This window comes from Thamnophis sirtalis, unplaced genomic scaffold (assembly GCF_051295495.1).
Source record: "Thamnophis sirtalis isolate CommonGarterSnake01/CBP01778 unplaced genomic scaffold, rThaSir2_p1.2 scaffold_3, whole genome shotgun sequence".
NCBI lineage: Eukaryota > Metazoa > Chordata > Lepidosauria > Squamata > Natricidae > Thamnophis > Thamnophis sirtalis.
Window position 1 is genome coordinate 53651528 of NW_028261383.1, and position 20081 is coordinate 53671608.

General features: G+C 34.8%; 1 protein-coding gene across 4 annotated transcripts in view; it reads left to right on the top strand.

Moving 5' to 3' along the window:
• LOC106554500 (contactin-4) overlaps positions 1–20081 on the top strand; it is a 566498-nt gene that overhangs the window by 471020 nt on the left and 75397 nt on the right. The window lies entirely within an intron of this gene.

The following is a 20081-nucleotide window of genomic DNA, read 5'->3' on the forward strand; positions in this document are numbered from 1 at the left end:
GCATTATAGCTACATAATAACAAATTAAAAATATTATATATAAATTTAACTGGTACCTAATTGAAAATATGAAAAGCAAGATGTTCTCCCAATCTATGTAGCGTTTAGGGGAACAAATAATAGATCTTTAAAAGCACCACTTTTATTTAGGAATAATAGTCATGATGGTCACATTCATGTAGGCAAAGTTGTACAACTATTATTAATAGATTAATGGCCTCACTATTCCATTCCACTGCACAGGCAGATGAGATAAATTTGTGCATTAATTATTTAATGAGCCCATGGATAATTAAATGCATACTCGGTCTTCAATCTAAAAAGTTTTAAAAACTTAGAGAAAAGCTTAATGAAAGATAAGCATCTGTACAGATTTTCTAAATGCGATTTCTAAATTGAGGTCAAATAAATGGGGAGGGTGTTCCCTTTGTCTTAGGCTATCCATGTCCCATGGTTCATTGTTTCAGAGATACTTCAAAACAGAAAAATAGAATGAGCGGATTACTCTTGTGTAATTCAGTGTCTCACCTTCAGTCTAATCATCTTCCTCTGGTTTATTGTTTGATATGCATAAAAACACATTGCCATTAGGATTTTGCTTGCTGTTTAGATCTAATGATGATAGCCATCCTAGAGGAGAGAAAAATATGTATTGAAAAGTGTCATAGAAGCAATGTGACTCTGAAAACATTAATGAAGATTCTCAGTCATCCAAGTAGAGTTGTCTGTTGGTTGAATCATGACAACTAAATTTCCAGAAAAAAAGAAAAGAAAAGAAGTCTAGTTGCCATGACTCAACTTACAGATGACTCTAAAGTTATTGGCAAACCATTTCCATGATCTCTCAATATAATTTGCCATGATGTTGGTTCAGTTTCAGTGTTTTTGTATAATGATAGCAACTTTGTAGGGACCTTGTACAGTAAATGATCTCTCATATTCAAACGCTACCTCCATAATGAATTAATTCCTTACTTGCTGAGTGGAGGAGGGAGAAAGGGACTGTGAACTAGAAAATTGTGAAATTTTATTCTCTCAGGACTCATGGGAGCCAGACACATTCTCTATATTAGCCTATCTTATGTACCTTGGTTCAAAAATGGTTGCCTTGTAAGGCACATAGATAAAATGTTTAGAGAACTTAGGTAAAACTGAAGCTGATAAGGTTTGCTAAAACAGAATATCCTTGTGGAATAGTTGGGAAAACATAACTAAGCTGTAATAGAAATATTAAAACAACAGATGAAAATATTCCCCTTATAGGGTTAAAAAAAGTATTCCTATCACCCTCAAACGAATGCTGTTTTTCCTTTCAAGTGGGTAATTTTTAAGAATTACCCACTTGAAAGGATAATTATGTTATATGAATAAGATATTTTAAAAGTTTCCTTCAATATCTAAAGCTTGTTTAATATTCAGTTCAGAAAAAAAAGGATTGAAAATATATTTCAATATATTTTAAACCAGGTAATCATGATTGTGTAAGTTAATTTTGAAAATGCATTCATGCAAAATGGGGAAAAAAGGTGGTTGGGCATTGTGTCCTAATTTCTGTTTACATGGTTAAGGAGAGGTCCTTACCAGAGATGTATATAATTTCATTACCGTATATACTCGAGTATAGGCCGACCCGAATATAAGCCGAGGCACCTAATTTTACCACAAAAAACTGGAAAAGTTATTGACTCGAGTATAAGCCTAGGGTGGGAAATGCAGCAGCTACCGATAAATTTCAAAAATAAAAATAGATACCAATAATGCCATTGCCCATTGAATAACATATACAGCCTGCCTGTGCCCATTAAATATACAGTAGCCATTGTAAAAATTTGCTCTGCATAACAAATTATTATCACACAATACCGGTGTATTCAATGAAATACTTCACTCACCTCATGATGCTGATGTCCCGCTGTGATGATGATGTCCCGCCTCCTATGACACACGGCACAGTGATTCCTATCATTGGATCACTGTACCAGAGGAGGTGGGACATCGCTATGTGGCTGCTTGCCATAACAAGGAGGAGGTGGGACATCGTTGCAGAGCGGCAGGAGGGGGAGGAAGGGGAATCGTAAGATAGCCCTGCATTACATTAGAACGTGAGGAGGGGGGATGGTGCGGTGCATGCTGCGCGGCAAACTGACACAGAGGGAGGGGAAACTCAGGGGCGCTGGGCCATTCACGAGCGTCACCCAGCGGCATGGCCCCGCCCCTTTTTCTCCTCCATTTCGGGCAAATTTTTCACTGACTCGAGTATAAGCCAAGGCGGCTTTTTTCAGCTCAAAAAGTGGGCTGAAAAACTAGGCTTATACTTGAGTATATACAGTATTCAATAAAAACATCTCAGTGATTTTCTGAAATATTTGCAGTACAGTGTCATATTTGAACTGAGTGTCTAGACAAAGTAATAACATTAATTTTGCGGTGCATCTGGATCTTATTTTCTAGAAGCTGCCAAAGATAGCAAAATAGAATCAAGTCTGATCAATACTTTCTCAAGATGCAGAGATTATCTTGCATAGAAAGTTAGATGATATATAGGGATGGATGGATGAATGGATGGATGGTTTTAGATTTTGGATTATTTTCATGAAGTAGAATTACTGTTTATTGTAAAATATCTAAAGGTATCTCTTAATGGTACTTGAAAGCTATACTTTTGTATGAAGAATTTTGCCCTGGAGTACAATTACACAATTGTACTCATTAAAGATACTTCATCACCATAATAATGGAAATGGTCTCTTGGAGAAGTAAGTGCCATTAATACTGCAGAAAGTAAATTATTTAATGCTATGAAACAGATCTACATATATTATAACTCAGAACCTTGGTTTTAGAAATACAAAGTAATTATTCATCAATTTTTCATTGATTTAACCTTAGGCTCAGTTGCCGGGTGTATAGCCTTTTCTTTCTTCATTTTCTCAATAAATTCATTAGGTATTATACAATACAAGTAAAACTTATACAACTACAAAATGAACAGATATTATGTGCAGAAAAAGAAATTAAAAATAAAAAGAGAAAATAAAATAAATCTCCCTCCTCAGCCCCAGCAACAGTAAGACCATATCACTGTCTTAAAATGAAGCCAAATATTTTCTCATTCCATATCTTCCTCAGTTTCTATAAACCCATACTCTAAAACCCCATGCCTCCATAATTTATTAGTTTATGTTATGCAAATAAATTTTATACAGCTACAAAATAGATACATTAAAAAAACTATTCAAAGCCAAGAGTTATCATCCTCTTGCTGTATATTCCAAAAAGTACAAATCTTTAAACTTATAGTTAAAATTGTTTTTTTTTTTAAAAAAAACATGGATTGAAAGACATTTAACCTAGTGAATACAATAAAATTTGTCGGTCTTAATGTTTAAAGAAAGCCAGAAAATAAAAACATAAATCCAAAGATAATTAAGAAATCAGCCAGTTGGTCTTAGAATCCATACAGTCGACATTAGCAGCTATGAGCACAATGGAATCCTGTGACTCTCAGCTAGTTGCAAGTTGGCCATAAAAAAACTTGCAAGTTTGACCTAGTTCATTATTTTTCTTTCAACTATCTAGTCTTTCAACTTTCCAAATACTCAGGTACTGTTAAAATGTTTTAAAATATAAACTAGAGATAATGCCAGCTTCTTTATATATTTAACAATATTGTATAGTACCCCAATCAAATCTGAATGGTTAAAAGTAAAGTCATTGTTACTTTCTGTAAAACTTCAGACCCACTGACTGATAATAATTGGATAAAAAATATTTAGTTACTATCAGCTCAGATCAAGTGTTGCCGTATAATTGAGTATTATAAAAATAATATAATTTAATATAACATAATGATTTAAAAAATAATACTGGAAACCCGTTCTAACCAATTCTGTTTCAGACAAAAGATCATTGTACAATGCAGGTGGGTGGGAAAAATTGTCTTTATTTTTATTCTCATTATGTGTTATTTGATACTAAATCTTTTCTCATTATTGTGATTCATTTCTTTTCTCCACATATCACTTAGTTTTCACTGAGCTCAAGAGTTTACCATTAATTATCTCCTTTCCTGTCAAAATCATTGTGCCATTTTTCTAAAGCAAGAAGCATTTTAAATACACAAAGAATCTGATGTGGCCTTCTATTCTAACAAAATATATTCTCTTTAATAAAATATTTTTTCACATTATTCTCCTTTTGCTTTTTTATAGTTAGTAGTCTTACCATCTTAGCCTTGCACAATATGTGCTGAGTTTTTTTCAATTCTTTTTTAGAATTAAATATAATAGAATTAGCACTGATAACCAGGTTTTGAGGGGCTTCTGGAACAATCCAAAGGGCTGAAGCAAATACACTTTGGGAGTGAAAATGTTCCATAAGGTGGGCACCACAACATAGAAGGCCTGCCTGCTGAGATTAACCAAGTGTAGCTTCATAGAACAGGGGATTTGTAGCAGGCCTCTTCTGCTAGATCTGATGGGCTTTCTTTCTTTCTTTTTTATGACATGGTTTTTATATTTTTGTATTTTTATTTTTACATTTTATGTACAAGTATTTATGAACACAACTGCATCCAAAATTTCTGTTGCTAAGAAAGACAGTTGTTAAGTGAGCGTTTCCCCATATATGACATTTCTTCCACAGATATTAAGTGATATTAAGTTAGTAACATGGTTGTTAAGTGAATTGGGCTTCCCCATTGACTTTGTTTGCTTGTGACGAGGTTGTAAAAGGTGATCACATGACCCCGGAACACTGCAAGCATAATAAATGCGTGCCAGTTGTCAAGCTTCCAAATGTTGATTAATTGTCCGTGGAGATGCTGCAAATGATCGTAAGTGTAAAAAACACTGGTTACTTTTTTTTAGTGCCATTGTAACTTCAGTCATTAAACAAATGGTTGTAAGTTGAGGAATACCTGTTTATACAGTATAATATATATAGTAACTGTTCTATTTATATATTTGTATTTTATGTTTTGGATCATATTTTTGTTGGGATGGGTTTTTTTTATTCTCAGATGTAGAATTGGCCAGATGAAAAGAAAACATGGTATTTCTTATATGTCCTTTATATTTGACGTCTATAGCAATGAAGATAATTGCATATTGAGTTTCAAACTACTTTGGAGGGATTTGGGAAAGCGTGGATAGCGCGGATGCTTCCATTTGCACCATTCAAAGTGAATGGTGTAATAAACTAATAAATGATTTTTTTTTTAAAAAATAGATAGTTTGACTGTTTTGATTTTATTGGAATTCTTTTCATGCTATTCTTACGATTCCTTACACTTTGTTTTATGTTTAGAGACTTGGCTTCATAACTTTAATGATAATATTTCTCGTTGATATTTTTTCCACCTGCAAAAAAATGGCCTCAGTTTATTTTAGGTTGACACAAAGTTTATATATTTCTAGGTTGGAAAGTCCAAAAGACGTTTCTTTGTATTTTCCTACAATGAAAGATATAAATTCTTGATACAGTTCTGCAGCTGGATAGAATAGAATTATCACGAGGTTGGTGGCAGGCTACCCTAGTAATCGATGCTGGTTATAGGTACTATATGTTATACGCAGGGCAATTTGGATAAGGCTCACAGCAAACGGATGGGAAAACTTTATTTTTGTTTTGTTTACCGTCTTTTGAATTTTTTCCAGGGTGGAGAAAGTAATGGCTCTGTAGTTGTTGCTGAATGGCACATTCCAGTATCACTTGCAATTATTAGGTGGATTGGAAAGTTCAGCAACATCTAAAAGGCCACATCTTTCAGTTCCGTATATTAACATATAGTAAAAAGTTCAAATTAATATTGGAATATAAGATTCACACAAGGAATTCCTGCTCTTAAAACATACGGCTTGTCACTGATAAATGTAAGGACTAGGTTCAATATGTTTAATTTCTGCAAACAAGAATCTGAAGAGCTAAATCAAGATATGAGACAATAGAAAACCATATTTTACCTCCCTATGGGGAAAAAAAATCAGGTATCAAAAAGAAAAAGATCTAGATTTCCAGTGTAAGCTGTTCTGATAACCAAGGAAACATGGAGGATGAACGCCCCGAGTTGAATGCAGGCTTGTAACTTCAATCAAGGAAGGTCAAGGAAGATATCTCCAGTGGGAATGTTATTAAAGAAAGGAATATAACAACAAAAGGAAAATAAGAGCACAGTTTAGGAGCAGAGAAGACATGGGTTAATTTACAACAAAGGCAGGAAGAGTCTTGAGAATCTTCGCAGAAGAGAAAGCTTATGGAGCAATAAGATTGATTCTTTCAAGCATTTGAAAATGAGATTACATAACGATAGAAATATTTGTAAAGGGAGAAGACGATGGTGACCTAACTTCAGTAGAAAGTAAGGTAGAAAAAGCTGTAAATTGATTGTCAAAGAGAAAATAGATGATATGTTGATTGATAAGTGGCAAACAAAGTCATAATAGACTATGTCAACAAAAATTGAGCAAACCTATATACCCAGATTTTGGAATAATTAAATACAAATTTTTATCCTGAAAAGAAATGGAAGATAATATGCATTTAATAGAAGCTTTGCCCTAATTACTTGAGGAAGGTATGTTTTGATTAAGATGCTATTGTCAGGTTTCTGAAAGATGCCCTAATTGATTCATGAGCCTCATGCCAAGTTTCAAAAGAGTAGAGCCCCAAGGGAGAGGAGTGTAAAATGTGATACAAACTTACACTTAGTTAAGAAAGAGAGGAGGTAAGATAGGTGGGATAAGTTAATAATGAAAAGGACCAGAAAACACTAGAAAATTTACATTTCCTTCATACATTATAATAAGCTTCTTATTTTGTAGATTATACCAAATGCAAAACATTAAATCTAATGGGAAGGACAGAATATTTCCTTGATCTAATATGGAAGTTTTACAAGGATCAAAAGGTATTGTAATAATTACAATAGTAGCCTGAAGAGAGAAAGAAGTGAGACAAGACAGATACGGCCCCAGGTTTTTAAATGTTTACAGTAAATATATATTAAAAAAATGGCAGGGTAAGTAGAAATGAAATGTAATGAAAACTGAAGCCAAACAGAAGATTGAATCACTTAAGTTTGAGAAATGTAAGTGAGACCACTATGTTGATTGGATGAAGAAAAAATCTAGACCATTTATGAACATAAAATGAAAAATAAACATTCTGAATTAATGTTCGATAATTAAAAGATAAATGGTGGAATGACCAGGGGTGAAATGCTACCGGTTCTGATCAGTTCTCTACAACCGGTAGCAAAAATGCTAAGGTTTGCCCAAACCGGTAGTAAAAAAAAGCTTTAAAAAGTGGGGGGGGGAAGGTTCCATGACACTCAGCTGTACCGTGCAATCGCTGGAACCTTTTTTTCCCCCACTTTCTACAGGATTTTTTTTACTACCTATTCACCCAAACGGTAGTAAAAAATATGCTTTAAAAAGTGGGGGCGTAAAGATTCTGATGATCATGCGGATCAACTGTGAACCACACGACCATCGGAATGTGTGGTGTTTTTTTTTCACTTTTTAAAGCACTTTATTCCTGCCGGTTTGAGCAAATAGGTAGGAAAAAAATGATTTAAAAAGTGAAAATAGTTGACCATGCCCACCCAGTCACATGTCCACCACCACCAAATCATGCCCACAGAACTGGTGACAAAAAAAATTAAATTTCACCACTGGTAATGACAAGTTATGAAATCTGGACACAAATATATATGGGGTTGGTTAATAAATATACCATGCACAAAGAACCATTATGTTAGTTATGGACCAATTAAGGAAGGATTCAATGGCTCAGTGGCTAAGATGCTGTGCTTATTGATCAGAAAGATTGGCAGTTTGGCGGTTCAAATCCCTAGCACCATGTAACGGAATGAGCTCTTGTCCCAGGTTCTATCAACCTAGCAGTTCAAAAGCATATAAAAGTGCCAGTAGAAAAATAGGAACCACCGTTGATGGGAAGGTAACAGCATTCTGTGTACCTTCGGCATTTAGTCATGCCGGCCACATGACCACGGAGAGGTCTTTGGACAGTGCTGATTCTTCAGCTCCGAAACAGAGATGAGCATCGCCCCTCCTAGAGTTACAATGCTCCTTAAGAGCATTGTAACATTAATTCATGAAAAGACACCTGAGCAATAATTTTTAATCAGTTTCCACAGACCCAAATTTTGTTGTTTTTTTTATTTGTATTATGAACAAATTTAATAAGTCTGTTCTTTCTGTTTTTAGCATTAATTTATTTTATTTTCAAATTTCTTGTGGGATTGACTTTATTAACATATGAGAACATTGTCTTCTTAGACAATCTGCATGTATTTTCACACTTAGGTTTGGCTTCAGCAATCTTGTAAATACATGCTAATCATTAATAAATCTTTCTCTTGGCTTTCTCAAAAAGATGTCATCTAGTTCATGTTTGTCTTGAAAATGTGAAATTGAACTACAAGGAAAAAGTAAATGGAAACCAAATGTTGCTTTGTAGTATACACATATTAATAAAAGTTAGTTCAAAGCATTTCTTCATGCAAAATAAATATTGTAAAAAATGCTTTTCACTAGAACAAATCATCGCTTTTATTTTATGGGAGTTATTAGCCTTTATAACCTGAAAAAACCTAGTTCATGTCTATCTCAAACCTGAGTATAGGATTCCTGGTGAGAATACAAGAAATACATTTCCAGCAGCAATTTGCTTCTTTGAATGAAGTACAATTAACATTCCACATCACTAATATTAAGAATTAGGTATGAACTAGGGAGATGAAAAAAATCTAATTGCCCATTTTTCATCAGCAATAGACTAAATGGAGCTCAGTGTGATTAGCAATTATAAAGACCTCCTGAAGTTTCATTTTATTATAACCTTGTCCTTCTCCTGGGACCAAAGTACATTCCCCAAGCCACCTTCCTCCCAAACATATAAGAATCCATTCACCTTTGAGTTTTCTAAGCAATTTATCACTTACAAAATTGAATTGTTCTTCCAAATGATTGCAATTCACAGTTGCTAATTATACTAGGGGTTTGTCCATTGCAATTGTCATTCAAATGTGGTCTAAATGATAATAGATTTCCCTGTCATGTTTCGGAATCCTATGTTGGAATGAATGCTTTTTGAAATGGAGGGGGGCATCTTTTTTTATTGACAAGGTGGCTCAGTGGCTAAGACACTGAGCTTGTCAATCAGAAAGCTTGACAGTTTGGCAGTTCAAATCCCTAACACCGTATAACGGAATGAGCTCCCATTACTTGTCCCAGCTTCTGCCAACCTAGCAATTCAAAAGCATGTAAAAATGCAAGTAGAAAAATAGGTGGGAATTTAGTGGTAAGGTAACAGCGTTCTGTGCACCTTTTGTGTTTAGTCATGCTGGCCACAAGGCCACAGCGATGTCTTTGGATAGCGCTGTCTCTTTGGCTTTGAAACTTAGATGAGCACCGCCCCTTAGAGTTGGAAATAACTAATACATATGTGCGAGGAGAACCTTTACCTTTACCTTTTATAGATTTGATCCTTAGATATGTGGGTGGGTGTGAAACTACTCACAATTGTATGTGTTTGTTGTAGAGTGTTCAATACATTTGTTTGCTTCAATCCAGGATACCAGAGTTGAAACAAAATTGCATTTGTAAATATCTTCCATTATCCTTTCCACAAAATGATGATATGATGTCAGCATCAAAGAAATGTCAGGGTACCTATATATCTGGGAGTAAGCTACATTAAATTTAATAGAATGAACTTGTGTTTTATTTACCTCATCTAGCAGCTCGTCAGCACTGTGGGAACTGTTAACCAGACTACCTTGTATTATAATATACCCCAACATTCAGAATATTGTTATTCTGAACAAGAACACATGCTGGGAGAAATGGTGACATAGAAATATGTACAATTCTATTTACAAGTCTCTCTTTTGTACAGTTCGGAGCTACTATGAATAGTGTAGGATAATCTGTTTTTAAAAATTGTACATGGACATTTGAAGAGTTTGTTCTTCATTCTTTTTTTGGTAGAAACACTTCTTTGCATTACAGCTATCAATTTAAACTAAATTCCTTCCCATGTTTGTTTCTACAGCAGAACATAGCTTTCTTTCTTTCTTTTTTTTTGTCTTAAAAATTCCTTTGACTAAATCACTTCTATCCACTGTAAGGCACCATATTTCTTGAAGAATATCACAAAGCTGGTTTTATGTTAATGCTGAAAGACATATACATTGCCTTTCTATATACAATTTAAGAAGTTGTTTCTTCTCTTCAAAGATATGAAATTTCTTATAGGCAACTTTCTTGGAGACTGTCTATCTTGTTCTAAAGCTATTTAGCCATTATGCCAGACAAGTGCCCCTTTAAAGTTTTGAAGTTTTTCAGACACTTATTTTTAATAAAATAGGATAGGCTAAGTTCCTGTATTGTTCTTAGGCTAGACAAAATATTCTTGGCAGGGATATTTTTTGTTTTTAATATTGTAAACTGCCCAAAGTCACCTATGGCAAGATGGCGAGCGAATAAATACATATTATTATTATTATCATCATCTAGTCTTTAGAATCACTAGTTTAACCATTTTGTAGCATTAAACTAGTTTTCTGACAGGTCCACATATTTACTTTTAATAATAAATTTACACTAGTTTCCCTCAATATATACCTGACCAAAAAGTGATTGTGTTAGAAAAATCTGTTCACAAACATCCATTATTTCCAATAGTTGACTATAAATCACATACATTACAGTATATGCATTATTCACACTATGGATACAAACAACCTCAACTTATCTTTCTGAGACATATCATTCAACATTTGTAAAAAAGATTTTTTTTTTAATTTGATGCACATCAGTAAGTTACTGCATGCTATCTCCAAATATATTCTTTTTAACTGAATGTAATATTTAGATTCAGTTCTTAACTATTGCCAATTCCTTTATAAACATTGATATGGGTAAGCCAGATTCATTTAAGTGATTGATTTAACCCAGTGGTGGGATTCAAAAAATTTTTTATTACCAGTTCTGCGAACGTGGCTTAGTAGGTGTGGTGTGGCTTGGTGGGCATGGCAGGAGAAGGATACTGTAAAATCTCCATTCCCTCCCCACTCCAGGGGAAGGTTACTGCAAAATCCCCATTTCCTCACGATGTGCTGGGACTCAGGAGACAAAGAATAGATGAGGGAGGGGCCAGTCAGAGGTGGTATTTACCAGTTCTCCAAACTACTCAAAATTTCCACTACCGGTATCCAGAATTGATGAGAATTGCTGAATACAATCTCTGATTTAACCACTGAGAAAGAAAAGTCATAAAATGAGGCAAAGCTATCAACAGAAATTTTGGACTCAGTTCTGATCATACATTGAGGATTACCCATATAACAGCCTCCTCTTCTTTTAAATATTTGTCATTTAAAACTACTTGTATTTATTCAGATTAGTCTCAGAGGGCCTCTCATCAGTTCATGCAGATGAATTAAGTCATTAGTGCATATTACCTGGCTGATTTCACAGCGATCTCCAGACTGTTTGTAAGTCAATGAAAAAGTTTCTGTGAAGAGAAAAATAACTGGTCATTATCTTGAAGGTGGTTAGAAAAAACAATCCATTAAAGATGGGCATTTTTCCATACTGTTTATGTATATTTTTAAAAGATGAACACTTGATATTAATAGAAAACAGTTATAATCATGCTGTTTATAAGTGTTAGTTATGATTTATTCGTGTCTCACCACCACCACCACCCCAAAAAAAGCTGAGTTTGCTACTGGTAGAATTCTATTTTTATCAGCATTATCAATGAGATCAATTCATATTTTGTCATTGAAATTTCATTTAAACAATTTGAAACACAGATAATGTACCTTTAATTTCTTGGTTAAAAATATTGTAATACCAAACAAACAAACTGCAGCCACTAAGATTTATGCCTAGAGAGCACTAGAACCAGATAAATAAAATTGAATTGTGAAAAAATCATCCTTCTAGTTATGCACGATGTATATTTCTCACATATGCTTAAAAACAGCCCGCATGATGTACTCATAATTTATTTCCTCATTGCAGCATGGTGTAACCTTCACCACAGTAATAACAATATTCATAAATATACTTTGCACTAAAAAAACTGTTTATAAAGATATTTGATTAAGAAGTTTTTTATGAAGATATATGAGGGATGAGCAAACTTGACATTAACAAACTGTCTTTGTTATTGAAATGCTGCTTACTGTGAGGGTTCAGCTATGAGAATGGAAAAGGAACACCTATTTGTTTCCCATCTGGCTTTAATAAACTGTATTGTAGGAATCTGATAAATAGCATCTGCATATAAGGCTAAGAATTAGCCTTAGGGAGCATACCTCTTTCACCTGCTTATGTTTTATTTATTTATCTATCAAATTTATATAGCTGCCCAGCTCACCCAAGGTGACTATGGGCAGCACACAACAATAAATAATATAAAAGAATATAGAAACAGCCAATTCAAATATAAAAAGCACAATAGTAAATATCCTAACAACCCAAAATACCAAACCATAAGTGAAAGGTGAATAAATAAGTTGCTGGTTCAATAGAAACCCAAGGCATGACCACATAATCCGGTAATAAGGACTTTTTGGAGTATCTAAGGGGAATTGATAACCGACAGGTTGTCAGTGAAGCCACAAATCAGTTTGTTCATTACAGTCTTGCCACAATATTTCACAACCTTTTAAAAATTGATTTGGAAAATGGCACCTCCCATTCTTTTTCCAACATTCTTCTGTCTTTTATGTTTCTGTTAATCTGTCCCAACATGATCTCCAGAGCATGGCACAAAACAAATCTGGTGCTGCAGTCTTGTATATTATGAAAATTTTTCAAAGACATTATTAGAGCATAAAGTGTTCAGAATATTGTTTTAATCCAGTCACCAAAACATAAAGTGAGGCTACTTATTCCTGTATAGCAAAAGATACTAGCTGGTCATTTTTAAAAAAACATGCTGCAAGGTATCAAGGTTTTTTTTCTTCTTCTATATTCTATTGGTACATTTTATAGGTAAGAGTGAATCTTTAAGTGAATCATAGGTCAGGGACAAATCAATAGATCAAAGTCATCTAAAGCTGAAAAGCATGGCGTGACAATAGCTTTAACAGATCCATGGAGATTTCATAGGCAGGGTGATTCAATAAAATTCAGAATTGCTTCGTGAAGCCATGTTTGTAAATATGTCTATATGACCTACTACTTAAGTCCTACTTTCTAATTGACACAACTTTAAAATGCAAAACTCTATTACATTTATGTGATTTCCTAAAGGTCTGAGTTAGCTACACAGCTCTGCAACATGGAAGTACCCATCACATTTTGAAGTCTTTGAAGTTCAAAATGCTTTTACTTTTAATAAAAAGAGCATTGATTTATCTCCTAAACCCAGATGCATTCTAAGTCACTGTGGCTTTGAAATATCTTGTCTGCCATAAAGATCAACTGCTACTGTATTTTACAGATAATGTAATACATAATAGATAAGATGACCTATCGCTATAGAAATGCAGAATACTTCATTATCAGTTTCATTTTTCCCAGTGCTCAATTATCACTTTCTTTTTTATGGCTGATAAAAAACATAGCTAAAAAGCAGTCCAGATGTAACTCATTTGTGTTAATCCAGCTTCTAAATTATATCAGCAGATTTACATCTCCAATTTTTTTTATCCAGGATTGTCAGAATTCATAGATATTAAAGGGAGCCCAAGCTCTATAAAAGATTAATGGCTCATAAAAAACATTATGAAGCATATTGACATTGTAGCCCAGCAAAGCTATTTTCCATGTTTAGCTCAGAAAAGAAAGTCCATGAACTATTTTCATACAGGTAGTCTTCAACTTACTTTAGTGATTTTTCAATGTTATATCACTGAAAAAGTGACTTACGGCCATTTTTCATGCTTACAACTGTTGCAGCATCCCCATGGTCATGTGATCAAAATTCTGACAGTTGGCAACTGACTCATGACGGTTGCAGTGTCTTGGGAACATGTGATCCCCTTTTGTGGCCTTCTGACAAGCAAAGTCAAATGGAAAGCCAGATTCACTTAACAACAGGGGTGGACTGCTACACGTTCGCCCAAGTTCAGGAGAACCAGTAGCTAAAGTTATGGCCAGTTCGGACAACCTCCAAATCCCACCCCTGGCGCCCCCCCCCCCACCCCTCTCAGGAGTCTCCACACAGCCCATTTTGGATGTGAGGTAAGTGCAGGGCCTGCACAGAGGCTCAAGGAAGGGGGAATGGGCCTCACGAAAGGCTGGAGACAGGCCTTTTTCCGGCCTCCGGAGGGCCTCCAGAGCCTGGGAGGAGCAGTTTTCACCTTCCCAGAGGCTTGGGGAAATCCTCTGGAGCCTGGGGAATGCGAAAATGGCCCCCATCTGGTGCAGGAGGCTGAATAGGCCATGCCCACCCAGCAACCCGGCAGACAACCTATTGCTGAAATTTTTGAAGCCCACGCCTGCTTGACAATCATATTACTAACTTAACAACTGCAATAATTCACTTAATAACTATAGCAAGAAGGTTCGTAAAATGGGGCAAACCGATGTCTCACTCAGCAAGATAAATTTTTGGCTCAATTGTGGTCGTAAGCCTACCTGTATTATCTGTTGATAAAGATATATATTTTGGTTATAAAAATATGTAAAAATAGTTTCTTCATACTGCTGAATAGAATTGTTACATTCAGAACTCTGTGGATTCTAATCTTCTTAAAAGATCTCCTTAGAACTTTATGTCTATACTGTATGTTTATTGAATAAATATTTATTTTATGTAAAATACCAGAATTTTCCACATTGATTTTTAAAATGTATTCCTTCAAGAAAACCAAATTCATTTTTCATTAAACTACAGCCTACTCCTGTTTTTGATATCAAATATTGATATCAACATCTCAGTACATAATTCACTAACAATTCACTTTATGATTCAAACATTTAACACCCTGTGTAATGCCATTCCAAAATGATGTGTACCTAAGGAATGGAAAGTGAAACTTAATAGTATTTCAACTGATTAATGATAAAGTTTAAAATAATTACAAATTATTCAACTAAAAATCTGAACAAATTTTATTAAACCCAATGTAAATGTGGCATAAGTAAATTTTATAAGAAGAAGCCATTAGGATCCATTGAGTGGAGTTCATCTTGATTACATTATGGTCCACATTGGCCTGCCTTTGGTAATAACTCATAGTACTTCAAAGAACATTCCAGTAATCTCTGTCAGGCTTTATCCAGGCATGGCAATAAATCCCTGCTTAAAACTCAACCGCATATTCATTGATTAGTTAACAGCCAACAGTGCAAAATATGTTGCTTTATTGCAGACAAGAAGGAAGTAATATTACAACACTGGAGAGCAGTGGATATGGCCTTCAAGGGAATATTCAGAACACAATAAAGAGTATTGGAAAGAGGCTTAGCAATAGCAATGCACTTAGACTTATATACTGCCCTCTCTAAGCAATTTTAGAGAGTCAACATATTGCCCCTAACAATCCAGGTCTTCATTTAGACCTTAGGTTGGTTCCTTCCTGAAATGAAGAAATATAAAAGGCAGAGAAGCAACATACAGGGAACTTTCAAGATTCTGTCACTATAGCCTGGTTCAGTAAAGTATTATTATAGCCTTAGAGTGGAATAGCTTTTTTCATCTAGCCCCATGATGGTGAACCTATGACACACGTGCCACAGGTGGCACGTGGAGCCATTTGTCAGGGCACGTGAGCCGTTGCCCTGTAAGGTGGCCAGCGTGCATGTGCGTGCTGGTCAGCTAACTTCAGCCTGCTTTTGAGGCCATTTTTGCCCTCCAGAGGCTTCCTTGAAGCCTCCGGGGTGCGAAAAATCAGGCCTATGGGCAAACCAGAAGTTCGGGGACATACTTCCTGTTTGCTCATAGGGCCGTTTTTAGCCCTCCGGAGCATTCAGGAGGCTTCAGGAGGCTTCCCTGAAGGCTCCAGAAGGAAAAAAATGATTCTATGAGCAAACCAGAAATGACTCATGTCACTTGATTTTTTATTATTTTTGTTGCTTTTAGAGCGCTGAGGTGGCCTGTGCACAACGCATCCGGCCTGCAGGCCACTAGTTTGGCAGGCCTGAGTTAGAGCAACTGGTTGATTAACTCTTAATATAACCCACTTCCCCCAAATTCATAATAAAGGCATCATCTTTCTATTGCTCTTTTACAGTCACCCTACATTGGCCCTTTCTCTTTCCTATTAAATAGTCCTTATTTATGAAAGACATTTGGAAAAGAAACCCTGAAGGTAATATGGGTACATGTTGGATATGAACATGTATATATCGCAGAAACAATTTTTTTTGAGGTGAAGAGACCCCAAACAATTTATGGGATAAAAGTTAAGGCTAGTAACAGTAAAACTGTTTTTTGGAAAGAGGTTAGCAGGTAGAATTAATGGATATAGAATCATCCTCACAGCAAGTCCCAGGAAGGAATGTGTAATTATTAAAGCTATAAAATGTATCTGTTTTGAAATTGTGTAAAAGCAATGAAAGCATGTGGCGAACATTTTGTAACTTAAAGAAATCACTACCAGACATTTCTGACCAAATTATAGCCTTGAGCTTCTTAAAAGTAAGAAGAGATTGAATAACATTAGGTGTATACCTTTGAGAATCTGTGCTTATGTTTGTGTGCACACTCATTAATTTTGTACTAATTTCCTAAGCAGAATTTATTCAACTTGGTTAAAGTTAAAATTAAGTGGGTAGTTTTTTCAACAAAGTCTATTAGAATAGTTCATTTAGTATTAAAATAAACTATAAATGGTCTGTTGTCGAAAATATTTTTAAATTACTAAAAAACCCATATTATGAATAATACATTCATATAAACATCATGTAGATAGCATTAATAAGGACTTCAGAAAATATGTCATGGGTCAAAAGACTTCCATCATATCATATGTTGTATTGTTTTTATCAATATTTATTGCATTAATATTTTAAATAGTTTTCTCAATGTTGTACTAAAATGCTATTAACATACATTTATAGATTATATTAACAGATATAATACATTAAGCAGTTGTCAAGACTTTTTCTATTTCATATTTGCAAATTTTGTTAATGGTTTTAGTCTGCTATCAGTTTGAATGGGGGTTCTTTTATATTATTTACTTATTGAAATACAGTAGACTCATTCAGTGGTATGATTTGGTGATGTATATTAGACTCAGTTACACGGAAATACATGTTTGGATGAAAAACAGAATTCAGAACTTAACAATATTATGTATATTTCTATCTAGAAATAGAAGTTAATTAAATCACTGGCTGTTAGTTAAGACCAGGTTCCCCAACTCTATATAACATAGCACATTTTGATGAATAGCATTTTAATGTTGTCAGAACACTGCTTCTTTGCAATACTTTTGAAATAGTAAGTTATAGCAGCTGAAAAATTATTGCAATCATTTTTGATTGAAATGGAAGGGACTTTGGGGGTCTTTTAGTCAACCCCGTGCTCAAGCAGGAGTCTATACCATTTCAGATAGGTGGATGTCCAGTCTTTTCTTTAAAAACCTCCAGTGATGAAGCACTTACAACTTTTGAAGGCAAGCTGTTCCACTGGTTATTTGTCCTCACGGTTAGGAAGCTTCTTCTTAATTCCCGGTTTCTTCTCTCCTTGATCAGTTTCTACCAATTGTTTCTTGTCTTGCTTTCTGGGGCTGTGGAAAATAAGTTGACACACTCTTCTTTGTGTCTGCCACTCAAATATTGGAATACAGCTAATATCACTATTAATCATCATTAGACTGGCCATATCTAATTCCTGCAACCATTCTTCATATGTTTTTGTGCCCAGGCCCTTAATCATCTTAGTTGCTCTTTTTTTGCATTCCTTCCAAAGTCTCAACATCTTTTTTGTAATTTAGTGAGCAAAAGTGGATGCAGTATTCCATGTGTTGTCTCACTAAGGCTTTATATAGCAGTACTAATATTTCACATGGTTTAAATTATATGCTCTACAAAAAAGTTCTACAACAGCTTTTTTGGCTGCTGCCATGTACTGCTGGCTCATGTTTAAGTGATAGTCTGTTAGGACTCCAAGGTCCCTCTTACAGTTTGGTTTTTAAGCCAGGTTTCATCTAATCTGTACTTATAACTTTGGTTTTTCCTGCCTAGGTGTAAAACCTTGCTTTTCTCCACATTAAACTTCAAGGCTATCAATCTCTTTTTAGATCCTGAGCTTGTCTTCTAGGGTGTTGGCTATTCCTGCCAGCTTAGTGTCACTGAAATTTGATGAATTCCCCTTCTATTCCCTCATCAAAGTCATTTATAATGATATTGAAGAGTACTGAGCCCAAGATGAAACCTTGTAGTACCACACTAACTTACTTCCCTCCACGTAGATGTAGTACCATTAAAGACTACTTATTGAGTATGATTTGTAAGCTAGTTAAAAATATATCTGGTGATGGTGTTACAAATCAATCTGATGGTGACTGCACATCTTTCTAATTTATCAAGAAGTAGGTTGAGGACTACTTTGTTCTAATACCTTGCTGAAGTAAGCAGAGTAAGTATACTATGTCCCAGCATTTTACTGGTTTATTGATTTAGTTACTCTGTCAAAGGATAAAATAAGATTGGTTTGGAATGTTTTGCTTTTAACAAACCTGTTAAAGTTGGAAAGATCCTTGGAAGTCTTTTAGTTCAACCTTTTCTCAAGAAGATGACCATTTATCATTCTGGACAAGTGGCTATCCAATCTCTCCTTAAAAACCTCCAATGATGGAACACATACAATTTTTGGAGGCAAGCCATCCCACTGATGAATTTTTCTCATTGTCAGAAAATTTCTCCTTAGTTATAGATCAGATATCTCCTTGATAAGTTTCCATCCATTACTTCTCATCCTGCCTTCAGGTGTTTTGTAGAATAGGTCTTAATTAATTTTGGTAGAAGACTTTGTGATCTGAGCTACAATCTTTATTGATTTAATCACTCTCCATCTTTGTTTGCAAAATATATACCGTATTTTTTGGAGTATAAGATGCACAGGAGTATAAAATGCAGCAAGATTTTGAAGAGGCAAATTTAAAAAAAAAAGTTTTTGCACTCTGTAGACCTCCCAAAATGGGCCTGTTTTTCCCCCAAAAAGGGCAGGAATAGGCTTTAGGAGACTTGTAGAGTGCTCCTGGGGAGTGGGGAAGCAAAAAACAAGCAAAAATAGCCCATTTGTTTTGCAAAAAAAGGCCCATTTTTTTTCAAAAAAAAATGTCATGCATAGCATTTAGGAGGCTTATAGAATGCTCCTGGGGGCTGGAGGGCAAAACTGAGCAAAAAACGCCCATTTTTCGCTCACTTCTGCCCTTCAGGAAAGCTGTAAAAACTTGGCTGTTCTAGCAGGCCTAGGGCTGTTGACTTCACTGTTGAGGTCCAGTCCCGATTAGAATGAATGTATGAGGTGTTGCTATTTTAAACCGTTTTTTTTTCGTTATGTGTTTGTTATGTGTCTTTTTTTCCCTCTTTTTTGTAAGCCGCCCGGAGCTCTTCGGGATTGGGCGGCATATAAATTTTATAAATAAATAAATGAATGAATGAATGAATGAATGAATGAATGAATGAATGAATGAATGAATGAATGAATAAATAAATAAATAAATAAATAAATAAATAAATAAATAAATAAATAAATAAATAAATAAATAAATGGCTGATTTTGGAAAGAAAGCATTTACCATAAACTCTGAATGGTCTTGGGAGACCACTGCTAGTCCATCTCCAGATTCTTTTTATATGTCATTTTTTCCCATTATTCCACGTGCTTTATATTCCCTGTATTTAACATGACATCTGTTTTTGATGTTGTATCAATAAAATGCTGCAAGTCATCATAGAAGTGTTCAAATTTCATTTCTTGTGCATCTGTAGTTTAGAGCATTGAATGGATTGTCATGATCTTGTTTGGCTTGACTTGGACTTGAATTGAGTTCATTCTATCATTTTAGGGGTGAATCCAATCACTGATTTGACACTCTTTTGTTAATAATAATAGTTACTCAACTTCTATTATTTCTT